Genomic DNA, 15,028 nt, shown 5'->3' with positions numbered 1-15,028 from the left:
AGCAAGACACAAGGCAATCAAGATTTTTTCTATAAGTTAAGTTTTGAAAAAAATGTCATCTCTTACTCTATGTGAGAAAAAACATTGCAGAAGACTATTTATCCACAAGTCTTCTATGTTTTTCCAGGATTATAGGACAGTTCAGGTTGGAACTGAACTTGGGAAATCTGTAGTCCCACCTCTTGCTGAAAGTAGGATAGACAGTGAGATTAGACCAGGTTACTAACGATTTTAATCAGTCAGGTCCTTAAATCCTCAAGGACAAAACTTCACAACCCCCTTGGGCTATGACTCTTCCAAAGAGGTCAGTTGTTCCAAGTTTTCTGGAAAAACACGGGTAAGCTGAAGCTCTGGTTCAAAGGAGTATGTTGCATTGTCAGCAGAGAACAACCTGACTCTGGCCTGAATAAGTCATTAAGATGTCCTCCAGCCTTCCCTTAGTAAAGTAGATCTGGTGGCACTGGAGGTGCCAGAAAGACTGTATCCTAGTTCGAGTTGCAGCTGAGCTTCAATGCCATCACTAGTGCTGGCACCCTCCTTGCCTTCAGCCCTGGAGCTCTTCCAGTTCTGAACAAAGTCACACCGGCCTTAAAATCCAGTGCTGAGCTCTGGAAGAAACACGGGGGTTTTGTTAATTTGGTATGAATAACAAATACAGTTGCTGAAGGGTACTCTTTTATAAGCTGTTAGTGAAGACAGTTAAGGATTTCTGGATGAGATCTGGTGCAAATACATATTACTTTTGAGTCTTCTTTGCAGAAGCAGCTGCAACTTGGGTAAATGGCAGTGTATGCAGGCTAAGCAGAAAGATGGCACAGGTTACTGGGTATGACCGAGGAATTCCTGGTTGAGAGATTATGGCCAAGACTCTGTGGGAAGACAGACAACTGCAAAGTGTAGGATCAGCAAAGTTCTTGACCACTTGCAAAGTCCCTTCTTGCCAGATATTGTGGTCTCAATATCCAGGACACTTTCTTGAGTTCTCATGAGTGATCTATGAGGGTATGATGGAAAATTTCTTGCTTCATTGTCCCTGCTTCCTTTTCCATGGACTTGAACTTGATGAAGCACCTTTTCTGGGTCAGTTTCAACAGGACAGATGGATTTCTGGCATTTATCTTGACACCCAATGCCAGGAAAAAAAATAAAATCAATATTTAATAATTCCTACTTAATAGACTTCCTGTGTCCCTGCTCAGAATATCCAAGGTCACCAAGAGCTGCACAAAGACATGGGAGCAGTCAGAGCTGTGCTCTGAATGCTATCACATGCTCTCTGTTGTTAGGTTCATAGGCTGCTTTCAAGGACTTCCCGTGGCAGTGTGTAATAGTAATCTTAACCTGGCATACTCAAATGGCTTCTTCGTTAACTAAGCAAGGACAAGAAGCAGCTTGTTTGAAGTGATGCATGTTTCCTTGTGATAATGATGCCCTCCATCAGCCTATTCCTTGTAGAAGCAGTGCCTAATTAACAGCTTTCCTATGGTCCCTTGTCCCCCTCTGGTCTGGCTCAGAGCTCAGTCATGGTGGCTTTCTCACATTTGTACACTGCCTCAGAGGGCTCTCTCTTTGTCCTGCTAGAGAAGGATGGCAAGCTATGGCTTGTATTTTGGGATCCTTACAGAGAGAAACATGTAATACAGGGCCTGGCATACTGAGCTTACTTCACTCAAAGGGAGTGAAAGAGTAAAAATTATATGAAGTGTGCAAGGAACACAAGCTTCAAATTTGAGGTGGTTAGGGTACCCAGAAGCCCAAATTTTACTCATAGTTAATTGAATCTACACTTGCAGATTTTCTTCAGGATATTGTACCTAAATACACACATTTCCTTCACACTTTAGTCACAGGACAATTCATGTAAGTTGAGACTTGTTTTCCACAAGGCTGAAAGTGCTTTTCAGCAGTCTTTTAATTTTGTAGTGTACACTAGACACCCTGTGGGGGTTTTTTCTGCTTTTCCCCTTCCAAACTGTGCTACTATATATCCTTTACAGTTCAATATGTTGTTCAATGAAGGGATGGAATCCTTATGAGAGGAACCCATCTGCAGTCCTTGGGTAGCTCCCTGTAAGAGTCGTACAACTTTGTGCATACGTGGTCATATTTTACCTCCTGTTCTAATCAACTTTCCTGCTTTTTCCTTTCTGTGTCATGCTTCAAGTTTCAGGGATATTTGCTATTTGTGTCTGTGCTGGCCCTTTTAACCAAACTTTTAGCCAAAAGGACAGTAAGAAATTAGGTTGTCTTTTGCAAATGATCTTGATAATGAACAGGTAAATCCCCTAATTCTACTCAGTGGCCACAGGTCCCTATTAATGGTTTCATGTGCAGAGAGCTGTGTTTTAGAACCAGCAGTTTCCAGGACAAGCAGCTTTTTCCATGTTGACAGTGCAGGTAACAACCGCAAGTTTGGAGACCTCGTCTTTGCCTATAAATACTGCAAATGAATCTTGGCCTCTTATAAGTCTTGCAACTTAAACTATGTGGTAAAATCCAACCACTGAGGATTTATGAAGCTCGGGTAATGACAATTTATTGACCTCTGTGTTCTTGCTCATTTACAAAGAGAGTCAGCTGAAGGAAAGGCATTCATACTTTATTACTCTTCCTTGAACAATGACATTTTTATTCCTCAAGAATTGTTTTTCTTTTTAATTTGGAGGCAAAACACTATTTCCCTTAATTTGACACATAACAGAAGATTGGCCTGACATGCTTGGAATTCCTTTTCTAATAAATACAAATTTCACAGCCCAATCTTACTTTCTGGTAACGGCAAGATTAAAGTTGAGCAACAGACTCTTCAAGAGGAATAAAAGTAATTTCTGTGGTGTTGTAATTGCATTTTTTTCCTACAATAATTGATAGTTTTGACTCCATCACAAATCATCCTAATTTCAGTTGATGCTCTGCTATTACAAATACCTCAACAAAATTATAGAAACTATTATGACAATATCAGAAATAATTAAACACGGACCCTTAAGAGTTTGTGTCCTAAACCATACACTACTGGAAAACTAACAGCTCTGGCAAGAGAAAATGCCAAGCAATGCTACTCTGCCGCCAAACGTGTACGGGTTCATTGGCTGCCTCAGGCTTGCTAGAATATATACCGGCTGAATTTTGCCTGCTTTCCCTTAATAGAAAGCACTAATTTTGGTCTTAATTCTCTCTCCAGCTGTCAGATCCTTGAAACTTATAAAAATATAATTATCTGTGATAGTCCAGTCCTTCTTTCAAATCTGGTTAAAATTAGCTGAGGAGAAAATTCACTAAAGGGTACTGAGAGATAGGAATCAGGCCAAAAATACATCATGTCAGTTGCATGTTTCATGGGTAACTGCTAATTTAGTACTGCATTTCTCCCAGACCAGCCCTTGTAGATAGCTACTCTGGTGTCCAGGAGTTGAGATTCTTTGGTGCCTGTTTCAGTGAAGAGCTACAAGGAAATGTTTGGAACTGTCTGTCCCCCACCAAGCACCACTGAGTGATGTCGGGGTGGGGGGCTTGGCAGCCTGAGGATTTTTTGTTCCCTGTGGATTTGGGGGCACACCAGACATCTGTACACAAGGCAGTGGGGCTGTACATATGGGCTTGTGTGTGGCCAAGGGCTGTAGGTGAAAGCAGCAACAAGGCTGTAACAGCATGGGACTCCTCTCTGGAAAAAGACCTTGGCCCTCAGTGAGTACCAACTTCGGCACAACTTTGTATTGTCATGTTGTTACAGGCAGAAAGAGGTTTAACTCTAAATCAGAGTTAAAGCAGTAAGTCTCCCTCTTCCAGGGACATTTTTGACTGAGCAAGACACAGTCCAGCTGTTCTGTTTTGAGCCTGTGTAGAGTAAGGTGCATTTAAGTGTGTGGTAGGTGCTGTATCCAAGGTGAAACACCCATTTGTGTGTGGCACTGCCACCTCAATAGCTCAGTGTCTTCTACAGGTTCCGCTGAAGGGTCGATTTTAATAGAGCTGGTGGGGATGGTTACAGGTCTTGGGCCCTACTGCTGCAAAGGACCCATATGCCTGGATTTGACTTTGTGCCTGAGAGCATTTCTGTTGAAATTTGTAGGGATGTTCATCTAGGCACATTTAAGCTACGTGGGTTGTCCTGGCCAGGGTCTTTCTGCAAGGTATGTTTAATATGCTAAGTCTGCAAGGGTAGCACTACCACTACTCTACTTTTGTAAAGGACACAGTAGTATGATACCTGGCTTCTCAAGGTGTCCTACAGTGGTGAAGACTAAAGGAAGTATTTCCCCACTGTACAATGCAATTTGGTGAAGAGATTTCAGAGAGAGCCCTAAACGATTTAGCTGTAAGTACAGTAAGCAATATAGCTGCATTAGCACAGGGCACAGCTACGTAAATTAACATTGTGCAGCATAGACATATCCTAAATGTCTGGTGTGGTTTCCTCAGTGACGTTTTTTCAAACCATGGCTTGAAAATAAAATACGGGTTTTTTTCACCCGTCCAAAACACTGGGTCAGGAAAGCTTGCATACATTTTCCTGTTTTATTATCTCACTATCATCTCTTTTAAAATAAATTCCTACCTGACTACCTAAATTTTATTATTTATTTATTTATTTATTTTCTTTTATTGGTAGCATTCTCTCATTCATCAGAGCCTGCATCCCCTGGAACCAAAAGCTGTTTCAGCTGGGGCACAGAAGATACTGCCTCTGTATTATAAAACCCATCATTTCAGTTTACTCATGACCTCCTGATACAAGGCTAGACATGATCAGAAAAGGAATAGAGATCTAACATTATTACGTCCCTACATAAATCTACGCAGTTCTGATCACACTATCTCAAACAGGATGCTCAGGAAAGGGCAAGGATGATAGATGTTGTGGATTATATGTCATGAGAGCAAGTCACATTCTCCAGTCTGTGAGGAGACAGTGAAGGCCTGCCATGGAGGTCTGCTGTGAATAGCATGGAGAAGGTGAGCAAGGAATTGCTAAGGGCTGCTACAGTGTTGGAATACCTGGTGAAATTCCCTGACAGAGTAGGTTTGGAAGTCTTCAAGGAAGAAGACTTCTCTCAGTGACTGATAAGCAGTGGAACTCACTTCCACAGTGTATGGGCAAGTCCCAAGTCCAAATATTTAAAAATAGTTAAAATAAGGACATGGATCGTTTGATGGTTGTTAATCAATGATTAAGGGAAATTGGGAAAGTAAGGCTGGGTTATTCCTCTCAAAGCAAGAATAACATATTATTATCCTTTGTGCTTCTAGGAGTGGTTGTGGCATCACTGGACAACCCACTAGGGTTGTAGGTACTAAGATGTCTCTTCCTGTGACTGCAAATCTGCCATTCTACACAGTGTAAATTCTTGAGATAAGCTTTGAATATCAAGGGAGAAAGACAGAATATGCTACTGGCTGAGGTGTGTTTTATCACACAGGACAAGCATCATCATGATTTTGATATTATGAAGAACATATTCATGTTTGAAAAGACTGAGAAAATGAAAACTGCCATAGTGTGTCAGAGGTGTGCCTACCCTGACATACTTCCCCTGCATTCTTTAAGTCAGGTGCTTTGGGAATTCCTGAGATGAAAGTTACACAAGTGTTGCTCTAATTAGTCAAGTACAGTGGCTATTTTAGAGCCCTGTAAATTGGAAATTAAAGCAGGGGGAAAAAAAATGAGATGAATGACAGACAAGATGGTAAGAATATATATGAGGCCTTAGTTCTGCAACTATTTAAATATCCTGTATGTGGTTCACTTTCAAGCAGTATACTAAGGAGAAGGTGGTTTTGCAAGGAGACTCTTGGTTCAGTAAAGAAAAAAAATAAATTTAATATTTGCTAAAGTCTTATATAGCTAACTTTTCTTAACAGGTAGTAGCTTTCCATAGCATTTGTTTAATGTCTGCATGGTGATTTTCTTTCTCCTGGCTCCACCATCCTAAGAATTTGATGAATGGATGAAGTCATGGACCATTGGCATTTTTCCATCCTCCAAAGTGATATGATACAGAAATTTAAGCTTATATGGATTTTGGAGTTGGTTTGATCTTTGGGGGAGTAAATATGCATTCATATTGCCTCTGCCCATCTGGAGATTCATTGTAGGCCAGCAGGATTACCAGAAACTGGACTGCAGGCAGAATAACACAGGTCCTAATACACTGAGTCTAGAGTTACCTAAGATATCATGATTGGTCTCTGATCTTGGTTATGTGAGATAAGTCAAAAATAGTGATATTTTTGCTAGAAGGGTTTGTTCTGTCTCTGCCTTTATACCTGGCAGAGAGGCAGTAATTCCAAGGCACAAATCAGAAACTCCCACACACAGCCCTTGATTGCTTCTTTTTCAACTCACCATGCAATTGCCATATGTGAATCTAGCAAGTGACACTTCCTAATCTAAAGCACTATCACTTTCCTAAAAGTACAAACTTAAATAAACTGCATGATCAGACAAATTAAATCAATGCCAGGTCTAGAAAGTGAAGAAGGATGGGCTTCTAATAGGACAAGTGCTCCCTGTCAATACTGGTAGCAAAGTGTTCAGAAGTTTGATGTCTCAAAAACCTGTGTTCCTGTGTGCACATGAAATAAAACCTAGTGAATGTAGGGTATACTGAAACTCTGCTATACAGTGGTCAAGTTGTCCCCATCCTTTTTTTGTTTTTCTCCTCTGCCTGTTCTACTGAAAACATCAACAAATACATTAGGGCAACACAACAGATAATCACAACTCACCCTCACTTAGTTTATCTTTTCCAGTATTTAAAGACCTATATTTTGCAAATATTCTGAGCACCCCAGAAATACGCATAAAACCCATAGAGGTTGTTTGCCAGGTGTAGAGGAAAAAAAGTGAGGCAATCTGGGAAATGTCTGTCTTAGTCTTCTCCATGTTGAAACAGAAGTGATTCCTTAGAAATAATCCAGAGCCAGCACATGCAGGCACTGGATGTAAGTCTTACTGGAGTAAGATGGATTTGAGTTTGGATCTCCAAAGCACTGATGGGTAAATTACAAAGGGCAGAATCTTCATTACTGGTGATTTAGGAGGCATGAAGAGATGCAACTTGATTTGTGGATCCCAAGTGGAGTTTTCAAGGCTGACAATTAATAATAGGAAATTGACTTGTAAACTGAATGAATCTGACACAGGGTCATGAAAGCAAATTACATTTGGAAGCTATAGTGCCATTTTTCTAGTTACTTGTAAGAACAGTGAATAGTGTGGAATTTTGTTTGCAGATACTTTTTGACTTTTCTCCTTCTGTGCTTTTCTCCTGCCATCCCCATCCCAGGAATTCAAGTCTTTCTTTGGGGATTTAAGCATTTAACTACTTAATCTTGTAATTTGAAGTAACAAGATAGTTTGGTGGCATTTTACAAGACAAAAGCCATTGAGTCCACCTCTCATAACTACACAATTGTTAAAATCCTTATATGACTAATCTCTAATTCCTAGCAGTCTACCGCAAATAAAATCATACTTTGAACTGTGCTACTTTAGTATACCAAATAAAGCGCCCACACGACTTCCAGATCAGCTCAGAGTTTGGTTAGCCTAAAACCATGGTGATGTTTATACAGATCACAGAGTGTATTAAATAAAACTCTCCCTATAAAGATTTGTGGGAGATTATATTAAGCTCAACAGTCTATGAAATCTCCTTTAAAAATGCAGGGTGCTTGTCCTCCTGTGAAATGGTATTCAGGAAAATTAAGTCACACAAGTGTATCCCTAATCCTCCACAACTGAAGGACTATTCTGACAAAAAGATTCCTTTGCCTACACTGATTTTCAGCCCCATCCTTTCAAACTTGCATACAAAGAGCCCTTTGGGAAACAGCTTGCTAGGACACAGATTCCCAGGCCCAGATCTCTTTTATTCGTATTTCTTTCCGACTGGCTGCTCACAAGTGATGTTAGGGTTTGTATGATATTTGCACTCTTTCAGTGTTTCTCCGTTAGCTTTCAAAGTAGTGGGATAATTTTTGAGTTGAAAGCAAATGAAAAGATGGCAAGATTCAAACCTGTGCATTTATATAAAATAAGAAAATGACAGTCTGTGCCTATTGTTAATGCTCTCCAGTCCCCAGTTGGGCAAGAAGCTACTTCTGGGCTTCCAAGGAATTCAAATCATTGGAATGTAGCTCTTCTGCCCAGCATATGACCTGTCCTCTGTGAGGGAGAGAAAAGTGTGACTGTTGTCTGCTTTCAGAGGGGCAGGCAGCACCTTGGGTGAGACCTGTGGCAGTGCTGGGGTCCTCCAGGCATTTGGGTGCAGAGAGGTTTGGGGATGGATCCAGGCTTTCAGACATGGAGGTGTTTGAAGATGAGGTCCTGACTGAGGGAGGCAGATCAAGCAATAGAAGATGGGTACCTGATAAATGAAGATTTCACTATGTAGCTACATCTGGATGTCTGGACCTTTCCTTTATCCACCTTTCAAAGAAGGGGAGGGGTACAGTGGTGGTATATTCTAGATCAGTAATATATAGTTTTCAAAAATGGCTTATATCTTTGCTAGCAGATGTGTTTCACTTAAGCTGCAGTTTCAATACTTCGTAAAAGAACTCGAGTGTTACCAAGTACTATGCAGAGGAAGCTTCCAACATGCAGTCAGATGACACAACCTTAGGCCTTGCCTGTTTCTCTTCACTTAGCAAATACTGTGACTTGGAGGATGACCTGTGCCACTGAGGATTTTCATAATATTTTTATTGTGAAACACACAAAAGGAGATTTCAGAAGTGCTGTGTGATGTACAGTCTGTGTGATTGCCATCAGCGATTTGTTCCTAGTACCCGACGTGGGAAAGGGAAATGCAAATGAAACATTTGTCTCCTTGGGAAAAAAGCCTCCAAACTACTTGAATTGGAGGGACAGGCAGAGGCTGCTTTGCAAATCAGAGATGTCCTTTACTCATGCAGTGGAAAGCAGAATCTGCCTTTGCACTTCTTGACTGTTGGTACAAATTTGCAGTGCCTGCTCACCAGCTGGTGACATGAGGTGATGACTCCTGCCCCTCCCCAGGTGAGAGACCCTGAATAAAATTAATTGATGACTGTAAACTTGGCATCTTTCAGCAAAGAAGCTGAAGCACTGGCTCTAAGTCTGACTCCCCCCTGCTGTGGTCCCTTTGCATCAGGCTGTCGCAGAGGGGACACACAGCACTGCCCACTGTGTCACAGCTGCTCCAACCTGCAGCAGCGTGCTGCTTCGGGGTTGTCGGTCCAGCAGCTGTCACGATCCCTGCATGGATGCAGACTTTTAAAAGGAGCTGCAAAATGTCAGGGATCTTATTTGTGTGACCTGCCCCCACTGTGCAGACCAGAGCTGATGCACAGCACAGGAATGTGGTTAAGATTATGGAAATAAGCACACAGACACACAAGAGAACTTCTGCTTTGTTTCATTATGACAGGGGATTCATTTTTAGGACATATTCACTTCTGATAGCTATGCACATGCCTGCACGCAGAGGGCTTCTACCTCCTTCTGTCACAAAAGGCCCCCTGATCTGCCCAGGGTAACAGTATGGTTTTCATTTCCTCCTCTACTCTGGGCTGCTGTTTTGTTGTAGCATCCCATCTGGTTACAGTGCCCAGCTGGAATCACATGGGTTTTTTTGGAGCTGTCTTGCCACCATTGTTCCGTAGATGAGCAAGGCAGGCAGCAGGAGTACAGCTTGGTGCCCATTATACCTGGAGGATAGCATCTCTTGTCCCATCGGATATAAAATTCTTAGGAATCTTTTTTTACCATGACATCATTCTCTCACAGAACAGATCCCATCTTCATGGCAATTGCAGTGGAATGCTGAGAAAATTGAGATGTACCCACAGAAAGAAAGCAAAAACTTTGAAGGCTGAAGCACATAAGCATTTTTATTCTAGCCCTCTGTGTCTTTTCTCATTTTTAATTTGTTTTTGTCATTCACATAGTTTTCTGAGATCATTTATGCTGCCAGTGAAAATCTAACTTGATTTTTTTTTTCTTGGAAGCAAATACAGCCTGTTTTGAGGAGCACTGGTCAAATGTTTCTAGTTAGAAGTGGAGAGGAAAAGGAAAACTTCTCTTGGTTTTATAAAACAAGTTTTGCTCTCCCCTGCCCTTTGGCTTTCTAGCAGCCAAAATAGTTTAGACCAGGAATAAATGACTTGGCATAAATATATTCTTGGAAGAATACTACCCTGAGGTTTCCCCAGGTCTGAAGTTAGTTTTGTGTCGTAGAGTTTTACTATGTGTGCATCTGCTGTGTTTTGTAAGACATCAAGGCTTAGGTCAGTGTGCACAGTTCCATTTAGACTCAAAGAGGACAATCAAATTTTTGTTCCTCACTTGGAGGCAACTGGTTCTTGCTTTTAATTTCATTGCAATTGAAATTTAGGGACCATGTGTATTGTTTATTTACCTCATGCCACTGCTGCAAAAGGTGCCGCTCATGCCCTGCACCTCCATGGGTTGCTAACGTGAAGTCACAGTTCCACTCTTATACCTGCTGGTTTCTCTGCTTCTGAGGGCAGCAATCTCTCACCCCACTGCTACCTCTTGTCCCTCCAATAAACAAGGACTGCCTTTGCCTAGTCCAGACTCTTTGCCCTAGATTGTGTACAAAGTTTGTGAAGCTAACAAATGAAAAATTTATTTTGATTATATAGTATGGACTTCTAGAATCATATTATTTCATGTGACCTTCATGTGTCTTATTTTAAAAAGTAAGGTAATGATGTTGGTGATCACATAGAAAAGTTTGAGAAGCAAAAATGATCAACATAAGAAAATCTGAAGACAAATTAATAGAATTAATTCTTAGAATTTATAATTATTTGAAAAACCTGCTTTATTTCTACTGTCTGCAGTCTGATCAATTTTGAATGCTAAGAGCTAGGGAATACTGGTGAGAAGGCTGGGTATGTGCTTCAATGGACCAGACATGCCTGAGTTTAAGACTGATAAGAGGATTTTGAAATGTTAAGGAAAGCAGCTGCACATTTGGGTTTTACTGTAGAAACCCCTGCCATTGCACTATTGAGAAGCTTTTCAGATAATGAAGTAAATGGGACATCTTCATGGTATCTAGCCAAACATGTAAAACACCATGAAAGAGGAAGGTAAAGGCAGATAAAGACTGAGAAGTGGTTAGTCTTGTATCCACATTTCCTAGACCAGCAAAAAGGCAGGTGGGAGATTTTTGTCCTTTTATTCTGGCCTGTGACTAGGCATATGCCTAAACATGTCTCAGTTTCTGGTATTTTTGAGTATTAGTTTTCAAAATTATTTTTATAGTTTGTATGTGCTTTTACCTGATTCTTTTCAAACACATGGCATCTCAAAGAGATGTAAACTAAATAAACTAATGTAAACTAAAGCACCTTCAAGTTCCTCAAGTCTTTAATATTTTTTTCCATTTAAAAAAACAACAACTTAAAATACCCCAAGAAAATGCCATCATGTGAAACCTGCTTTAACTCTTGTGCTGTTTTTTAACTCATTTGGTGAAGAACTACTGTGAAGGATCTGATCACACCAAAGAGTGTTTTCCAGCAATATTCATGCAAAGGATCCCGAGCAGAGCTGTGTGTGCCTGATTTTCTGTGCAGATTAACCATGTGGAATAACAGCCACTGCACAGTGAAAGAGTCTTTTTGCATTTTCCCCACATTAACCCACATGACTGAAATGTAGAAAGTCATACTTTTGAACATGTTGAGAGCCAATAGATGTTGTAACTGAGATGTTTGAGGTAATTGCTATTAGAAGCAGTAACCTACCTGGGCGTGAATGCAGGGTTTGAGGTACACAGGTGTACACAAAGCAATTTATCCTAAATTTTAGGATACATTTTGTAGTATTGATGTAATATGGAGAACACATTCTTCAGATTGATGTACTTAATACTATCTTTATCTTGCCCTCTGGACTAAGGTTTCAGCTGAGGGCCTCCAAAATCTTCCAGCATGAAAAGACTAGGTTAAGCATGGAGCAGAGACATGGAAACCCTGGAGGGAAATTCACTGTAGTAGGTCTGTCAGAATAAAAGCAGGAAAAAAAGGTTTTCTTGAGATTGTGTGCTCCTAAGGAGTGCTGAGCATTACATAGATGTTATCTCCTACCTAAGCTCCCAGGCAGAAGGCTGAGCATGTGGTACTTTTTGCAATCTGTTTCTCTGCTCGAGAATGGTCTTGGCAGAGACGCCATATGCACAGCATTGTATTAAAAGTAGGTTTGATTATTTCCCATGGTAATAGTAGAGCAGTGGATGTGGCAGTAGGAAGGGAAACATTAAAATGAGGGCAAATGGAAGCTCATTTCAGTGGTTGTTCACATTCCACTGCTTCTGCTGCAAGAAAGGTGGCTGGGAGATAACACCGACAGTGCAGCAGCCTGACAGCTACCCTTCTTCATTAACTCAGACTGCAATAAAGCATAGCCTTTTTGAAACAAAGTTCAAGTAGCCAGAGCCTCTCAGTGGAAATTAATTTCCTCTGGAAGCTAGTTCCACGTAACTCATCACCTACTTCACTGAACATTAGTCAGCCCTGTCGCTGGTGACAGAAGTGCTTGACAGAGCTGCTGGAAAGTGGGTCATGTGGTGGATAAAACATAGCCTGCTTCCCCAGGCTGCTTTTAGTGTGGACCTCCTGAGACTGCTGTAAATAATAAATACCTGCAGGCCACCATGGGCACTTTGAGTGCATAGCTTGTCTTTGGTCCTCGAGAGAAGGAAATCATACAATGCAATTTCTGTGTAGGGTTTTTGGTTACCCATCTCTGTTTCTGACCTGCTATTGTGATGATTTTTATTGCTGAGTATGGGGAGCCATATACTGTTGGATGATGCAATTTTTATCCTCACAGGCCTGTTTCCCAGACTGGAGGGCTGAGGACTTCACTGGTGTGGTGGTAGCAGCTGTTTGTTGTCAATGCCTCTCCAGTGGCACTGGTAAGAGGAGGCCTGGGGCACTGCTCCTGGGCAAACAACCAGCTGTGCCTGGTTACAAGGGGAGATTTTTGCCTATGAGAGCAGTGTTTATTGACACAACAGCCATTTCATTTCTCCCCCATAGGAAAAGGCTGTGGGCCACATAGAAGTTAATGTATTTTAGAAGTCTTTATGAGAAGTGCAAAGCTGTGCTCTTTCAGGCTTTTTAAAAGTCTCATCTTTTATTTGAAATGGAACCTGCAAAGAACTAAAAAAGAATGAGGTTTTGGATCTATTTTCATGCTGTATAATGATGTATTCCTTTCTCTTCCTTTTCCCTCTCCCCTTCAGTTTTTCTTTTCTATTCCCCCCTAGAAAGGTTAGGAGTTTTCCTAGCTACTCTTTGACAACTTGTTAGCCAGACTGTAAACACTGAATTTTAGTACTTCCTATCACTGGTAGAATCAAGGCACTGAATCATTAAGAAGGCAATACTTTGTGCCAAATGTTTGTTTGTGATTAATGGTAAACAGATTTTTTAAAAAAGACAAAAAAAAAAAAAAAGGGATTAAAATATCCTCTTTACTGAAGTAGTCACCCTGCAATTTTCTTCCACAAAAATGTTTAGACAACTCTATTCATACACATTTCTCTTTTTCTGACAGAGTACTCCAAAGAATTTTTACCCTTCCTTCGTCACCACTCTGCTTGGATGCCTTTGTAGTGATGGGAGAAAACATCTATGTGATGCCAAAGGTGAAGTTCCATGTCTTGTCCAAGTTTACAAACAACTTATATCTATTTAGTGGGTGAGATCCTCCTCCTTCTTGTTCTCCGTACTCCTGCTCTTGCTTTTGGCTGTGCTGTCTCATGCTGAGTCTGCAGCTCATAAACCTTTTTACTAAAACAACTTTGTCTCTATCCTGGGAGAAAAGAGTCACTCATCACTTGAGCCACAATAACTCACCATATGTGACCTCTCAGCCTGCCTCCAGAACAAAAGGTGGATGTGCTTACATGGAAATCCTCTCCCGAATGTTTATCTGGGATGAGTGTTCCCACTGTCTCTCAAGCCACATTTCACCAGAATGAGGGCTGCGCTTACCGCAGCTACTCTCTAGCAGCAGTGTATTCCCTTGCTGTGGATTGTATTCCTTCAGGAAATACCTCAGGATATTTACCCTGAATTTACCTCGGGGTAAAAAGAGGTGTGGATTTTGCCCTTCCAGAAGTTTCTTTATAATGGTTGGTCCATGGTTAACGTTGAGGTGATGCCAATCAGAAAAAAATTTGAAGAAGAGAGCTGCCCACACTGTAAGTGGAAGGTTGGATTAGTGTGTGCAAATTACAAAGGACCGAAGAGTTATGAAATGCAGTGCCAGTGGATCAGCTCCTGTTACTTTTGCCAGGCTGTCAACACTCCATCCCTGTGGCCTAGCAGTCACATCTGTGTGTCTCCCAGTTCCCTCAGTACAGCAAGCAAGGAAACTGAGGTATCTCCTGGGAAACAACACCTTTGTTAGGCTTCCCAGTTGTTGCTACACAAAAAAAAAAAAAAAGCAGAAAGGACTTTAATAGGAAAACAGAGAGGGGCAACAGTCAGAGCAGTGTGAATATTACATTGTTAAATGGGCGCTCTTGTCTTTAATAGGTTATCTTTTTCCATTAGAGGACTGTTTAAATTTTTAAGTGGTGCACAGGCTCATAAGGGCTTTTACTGCGTGGGTTCCCATTTTCATGTGGGTTTTGAATGTGTGGGAAAAAGCTGATGCATTAAGATCTATTTACAGTCTTCCCCTTGGGAACTTTTGATGGTCATTTCATCTTTCTTACATGACTTTTAAGATCCTCAACGCCCACCCCCCGTGGAAAAAAAAAAAAAAAAATATCAAAAAAACCAAAAAAAAACACCCCAAAAATTGTTTCCTGGTTAGTTAGTTCCCAGTGTCAAATCTTATAGAGGAGTACCAGGGCTGAAAACAAAACAAGAAGAGAACATAAATTCCAAACAGATTGGATTCAACTAAACCCACAATCCTCAAAATTTATTTTGACATAATCTTCAGATGAAGTTTAAACTCTTGTAGGGTAAAGGAAAAAACCCAGAAATA

General features: G+C 40.9%; 1 long non-coding RNA gene across 4 annotated transcripts in view; it reads left to right on the top strand.

The window, feature by feature from the left end:
* The window catches only part of LOC111924039 (uncharacterized), a 135,685-nt gene that overhangs the window by 64,522 nt on the left and 56,135 nt on the right, over positions 1 to 15,028 (top strand). For 2 of the 4 annotated variants that reach the window (XR_015290213.1, XR_015290214.1), the window contains 2 exons: positions 12,854 to 12,938; positions 13,583 to 13,673. This is a non-coding gene — a long non-coding RNA (uncharacterized LOC111924039). The remainder of the gene's footprint in view (positions 1 to 12,853; positions 12,939 to 13,582; positions 13,674 to 15,028) is intronic. The other 2 variants (XR_015290215.1, XR_002861425.2) reach the window with 1 other exon arrangement.

The sequence above is a fragment of the Cyanistes caeruleus genome, chromosome 1 (genome assembly GCF_971803275.1).
Source record: "Cyanistes caeruleus chromosome 1, bCyaCae1.hap1.1, whole genome shotgun sequence".
Taxonomy (NCBI): domain Eukaryota; kingdom Metazoa; phylum Chordata; class Aves; order Passeriformes; family Paridae; genus Cyanistes; species Cyanistes caeruleus.
Note: the sequence above shows the minus strand (reverse complement) of the source record. Positions and strands in the feature narration are given on the sequence as shown.